Source organism: Cydia amplana, chromosome 22 (genome assembly GCF_948474715.1).
Source record: "Cydia amplana chromosome 22, ilCydAmpl1.1, whole genome shotgun sequence".
Classification (NCBI taxonomy): domain Eukaryota; kingdom Metazoa; phylum Arthropoda; class Insecta; order Lepidoptera; family Tortricidae; genus Cydia; species Cydia amplana.
Genome location: NC_086090.1, coordinates 3,873,225 through 3,879,181, shown reverse-complemented (window position 1 = coordinate 3,879,181; position 5,957 = coordinate 3,873,225). Strand labels below are relative to the sequence as shown.

At 37.6% G+C, this 5,957-nt stretch overlaps 1 non-coding gene across 1 annotated transcript; it reads left to right on the top strand.

Moving 5' to 3' along the window:
- Positions 1 to 1,915: 1,915 nt before the first annotated feature.
- Positions 1,916 to 1,988, top strand: Trnad-auc (transfer RNA aspartic acid (anticodon AUC)). The gene has a single exon. It is a non-coding gene; the product is annotated as a tRNA-Asp (tRNA).
- The last annotated feature ends 3,969 nt before the right edge of the window (positions 1,989 to 5,957 follow it).

Genomic DNA, 5,957 nt, shown 5'->3' with positions numbered 1-5,957 from the left:
AGCCACGTGTGTTTGGCCAACGCCTCTATGCTGGTAACTAAGAAAAAAAAACTTGATTTAGGTGATGAGTTTTTCAGAATGATATTTCAATCATTTGATATTTACCAGTCGCTTTTCAGTGAAGGAAAACATCGTGAGGAAACCGGACTAATCCCAATAAGGCCTAGTTTACCCTCTGGGTTGAAAGGTCAGATGGTAGTCGCTTTTGTAAAAACTATTGCCTATGCCAATTTTTGGGATTAGTTTCCAAGCGGACCCCAGGCTCCCATGAGCCGTGGCAAAATGCCGGGACAACGCGAGGAAGATGATGAACTTTGATTTAGGTAAGCCACAAATATACGTTGCCTAGGCGACCATAATACCCGCCATACTTACTTTACTCTTTGTATCTGCCTATCTAGAAGGTTTTTTGGCATTTGTTTTCCTTCTTGTTTAGAATTTAGATTAGAAGATCACATGGCAATAGTTTTCGTAAAAAAATGCGCTTATTCTTGAGATGAAGTTGGCAAAGCGAACCTTCAGGATGCAACCGGGAAAACGCTGATTTTCATTTCAAAAATTGATATTTTGATTTTAAATGGGAAAATTCAAAAGACTGTGTCGAGTTCAGAAATCGAGGGGAGGCCCAGCGGTGGGAAACTAAATGAGACCAAAAATTTTTTTTTTAGTTTTGCTGCATTTCTTCGCGAAAGACTATTGTCTACTTCAAATCCATCGGGCTATTGTTTTACTTTGTAGGGTTCCGTATCTCAAAAGGAAAAAACGGAACCCTTATACAGTAGGATCACTTTGTTGTCCGTTAATTGGGCGATTTTATTTAAAGTCCTCAGAATCATGAGCTCTTTTGATCCTAATAGGAGAAAAAAAGTGTCCTAAGATTTCCATACATTTTACGATCTTTCCATTCCGAAACCGCCAAACAAAGTCTATGAATAAATGGTAACGGAATGGGAAAAAAACTTGGGGCACTTTTTTTCTCCTATTAGGATAGAAAGAGCTCGTGATTCTGAGTAGAAATAACATTAAAAATTAAAAAAAAGTGTAGGGGACAATTCTAAATAAAATGGCCCAATTAGCACTTGTATAAAATAATCGCTAGGACAGCACGTGTCTGCTGGTAATGACAGCAACATTGTACTCTGGACACGAGACACCTCACGTTAGGCAGCACGTGTCTCGTGCTTGCTGTTTCATCCTATTTGCACCGACTTATTCGTAGGTGGGCGTTTTTTTTTGTTGTCCCCTACACTTTTTTTTTCAAATTTGGGATTTTTTATGTTTGTTCTACTCAGAATCACGAGCTCTTTCTATCCTAATACGATTAGGAGAAAAAAAGTGTCCCAAAATTTCCATACATTTTTCGATCTTTCCATTCCGCGACCGCCATACAAAGTCTATGAAAAATGGTGACGTAATGGAAATAAAAACCTTAGGACAATTTTTCTCCTATTAGGATAGAAAGAGCTCGTGATTCTGAGTAGAAATAACATAAAAAAATCCCAAAGTTGAAAAAAAAGTGTAGGGGACAACAAAAAAAAACGCCCAGGTACATATGTGTAAAAATATGGTCCATATAACATACTTACTCAAAAGTATGTCCCATAGTTCTTATTCGTTCGTTTTTATATATTTTATTTTTAAATAAATTTAAAAGTGGAAAAATGACTGCCTTGGGTGAGACTTGAACTCACGGCCTCTGGATCGATACTCCAGCGCTCTGCCATCTGAGCTACTAAGATCTCATCCATAACCAGCAAATCTTTTCACCATATGCATATGATCGTATGGGTAGCGCATCGTAACTGGTGAATTTCCAATATGACTTGGAAGTCCGGTAGCCGTTCAAGAAGTGTAACGCTCTTACGGTAGATGTCGCTCGGGTCCCCTTGACCAAGATTTTCTGGCTATGGATGAGGTCTTGGTGGCTCAGCTGGCAGAGCGCTGGAGTATCGATCCAGAGGCCGTGAGTTCAAGTCTCACCCAAGACAGTAATTTTTCCACTTTTAAATTTATACTAAGCTTAATAGCATCGATCGCAGACGTTTTATGCTTGTTAAAAATTAAAAATATTTTATTTTGTTTGTATTTAATTAAACGTGACAAAAGTACACACAGTAAAGGCCTAACGTTTATCGGTTGACATAATGACCAACTGGTCATTATGTCAACTAACTAGTTATCAGAGAATATCGATAACTGGAAATCAATATTGCATTTTCATAAATTATATATTGGTTTAAGCACGTTCCACTCTCAGTTTATCGATTAACCTGTTATAATTTTTATTAAGAGGCACACGAATCCGTCGCCAAATGCCGCTCCCATACAATCATAATTTTAAAACAACAATCATGCTTAAATTAGATGAAACTGGGCATGAACGTTTAGATAATCTATGTCTGGTACTAGATTTTTCGATGCTAAAATTGGTTAAGTATACAAAGTAATTAGAGTACCTATCCCAAATATGTTTTATTTATTTTCTATCTCATCTAGCCATAAATGCGTTTTATTTTCCCTATTCTTATATAACACAGTCGGTATTTAAATTAATTACCTGCACGGCACATTTACGTTATTTTGATTGCATAACTCCTAAGAACAAATTACGCGGTAGTCACATTCCAACCCTCACTTGTCACACGTGCGGCATTGAACCTAGCTATCAGCCCCAAGTGGAATACACTTTACCTATCCGCTGTCTGTTCTAAAACGACTTAAGCCTTTTACTTGTATCAAACGCCGTGTAAGGCCTGAGTGGACGCTCGAGTTGGGCGTGCAGCGGGGCGGGGCGTGCGGCGTGCATGTTAAACAAATGCAAACGTATAGTAGCGGCCTTAGTGCACGCTGCTCAAATCACTTGTGAGCCCGATGCTACGCTGCACGTCCCGCCGAACGCTCCGCTAGCGTCCACTCAGGCCTTACACTATGGCCTGAGTGGACGCTCGAGTTGGGCGTGCAGCGGGGCGGGGCGTGCGGCGTGCATGTTAAACAAATGCAAGCGTAAGTATAGGAGCGGCCTTAGTGCACGCTGCTCAAATCACGTGTGAGCCCGGCGCCACGCTGCACGTCCCGCCGACCGCTCCGCTTCGCGCGTCCACTCAGGCCTTACACTTATTGTTTGCCCAATTCCCGTTAGATGTCGCTGATCCTTTCAGAAACATGCTAACGTTTGTTCACCGTGGAATCATGAGGTGTATAATTATTATTTAATTGCAAGACGATTTGTATGGAGGTGACTATAGATGAAGTAAGCAATCGTTCGCTAGTAGGATATACGAGGGGTATTCAAAATATTCTCGGTATGAGAATGAAAACAAACAAGTACGAAAAGTTTGATATTTTTATTTTTCAATATACTCCCCCCCTATGTTCATACACTTAAAAGATCGATCAATTATTTTTTTTAATCCCTCGTAAAAATATTTTTTATCTTTCGTGTAAAAATGCTCCTCCACTGCCGCCTTCAATGCTTCATCGTCAGAAAATTTATTTCCACGCAGATCCTTTTTAAGATTGGGGAGCAAAAAGAAGTCGCTGGGGGCTAAGTCCGGACTATACGGTGGGTGAGTAACAGTTTTAAACCCACGTTCAACAATAGCTGCCTTGGCAATATGAGCAGTATAGACGGGGGCGTTGTCATGCAGAAGCAGAATACCTTTGGTTAACTTTCCTCGCCTCTTTTCTTTAATTACATCCTTTAATTGACGTAGAATGTTAGCGTAGTACTGTCCTGTGATATTTACACCTTTTTCTTTATAATCGATTAGTAATACTCCTTCACAATCCCAAAATATCGTGGCCATGACCTTGCCAGCTGAAGGGATGACCTTCAACTTCTTGGGATGAGCTGAACCCTTAATGTGCCACTGCATGGACTCTTGTTTACTCTCTGGGTCATAATGATGAACCCAGGTTTCATCTCCAGTAACTATTCTTTGCAGCACCTCATCAGGATTTTCACCGCACAGGTCAATAAAATCGGAACAACAAGCTACACGCATGTCTTTTTGAAGCCGAGTCAGCATTCGCGGAACCCATCTTGCACTTACTTTTGACATATTAAGATGGTCATGTATAATATCATGTACGGTACCAATAGAGAGATTGGTTACTTGTGCTATAGATTTTACCTTCACTCGACCATCTTCCAATATAAGTTTTTCCACTTTATCAATATTTTCTTGTGAAGTAGCTACTACAGGCCGGCCAGGTCTAGGGTCATCTTCAATACTCTCCCTTCCGCGTTTAAACTCGCTTGACCACTTTTGAATGGTAGATAAAGAAGGAGCAGACTCACGGTAAACACAATCCATTTCCTCTTTTATGGTTTTTTGATTTTTACCCTGTTTTGTCAAGAATTTTATCACGCATCGATGTTCTAATTTAGTTAACATTGTCAATTCGCACAGGATGTTCATGTTTGTTCAGCAATTGCAGAAAAACAAAAGACTATCTCGGTTCGAATTATACTTTTTTTTAATGTCAATGAATAAACCTTAGCGGCCAGTAACGAAAGAAATTTTAGAAGAGGTCGTAAGATATCAATACCGAGAATATTTTGAACGCCCCTCGTATTTAAGCCCTTTTGTGTTTGAAAGTATTGCGTTAGTGCAATCGATTTTATACGTTTATGTTTATTTATGGTTACGTACAATGTACATTTCAAGGGCACGACTTGTTTACTAGAAAGCGAACATTATTTTTTCATTGTTTGAATTGAAAGGGTTTATTAGTTTAATTGTTGTAATTATATGGGTTAGTTTGATTCGGAGGTAGGTAACATTACAAAATAGCGATAACAAAAAGTTTTCGCTATTTTGTAATGTTATTTGTAAGTATTGTTATATAGGAATTTTCCGTGTCGTTAGGTAGGAATGTAGGAATATTTCTACTTTCTACAGATAATAGAGTTTCTTAAAACCCGAGATCACAGCATTTAAGTTCAGTTAGGCACACTTGCAACATCCCACTAACCCGGGGTTAAGCGGTTAAAGCGTTAACCCAGTGTCAAATTGTACTGGTACTCTAAGTTTAATCGGTTAACCCCGGGTTAGTGGAATGGTGCAAGTGGGCCTTAGTAAGATTAAGAGTCTATTTATATAAAGCAATATTGAAATGGGTACAGCATAAGTCATAACAAATAATTATAACAATAATACAATTAGCAAGAATATTTCTTTACAAAACTGAATCGTCGAAATATGACTCGGACTAAATATAATGTGCTTATTTGAATTACATCATCGGTAAGTTATTTTAGTCGTATATTCTAAGAAACCCGCATACAATACCTATAGCTTCATATATTTGTATACAAGAATGCTTTGCAAACAATATGCTGTTTTTGTTACATGAATGCATGTTCTGCCTCACTTGGCATGCAAAACTTACACTAAGTAATACATTTAGCCTAGGTTTACGATAACATTAAATTTCTATAACTAATAATTCGATAATTAGGAAGCTAAGAAAATTATTATTATACAAAATTACAAATTTAAAATATTATTAGCCATACAATTTCTCGAAATATTCCTGCAAGGAGTAAGGTCTGTTTAGTAAATAACATTTTAACCTTTTTCTACTCCAGCACTTAAATGTGTCAATTAAATGACTGACAGTGATATCTAAAGCAATGTCATTTGAATGCTTTGTCTATAGGCAGCAGTCATCTTATGAGTATAATACAACTGCTTTATTTTTTTTAAAGATACAAGTTCCGATCATCTTGATTGAAAGAGGTATGTTTTCATTTACAATAATAACTCTTTTTTTTTTAATAATAACTCTCTTTTTTTTAATAATAACTCTTTTTTTTTAATAATAACTCTTTTTTTTTTTTTTTTGCTGCAGCTGTCATAGAAAAAGTAATGTATGCAACAGCTCATAATTGGTTCTTAAAATTCTCGGGTCTTTTTTTACAAAACTCGACTACGTCTCGTTTTGTAACTTCG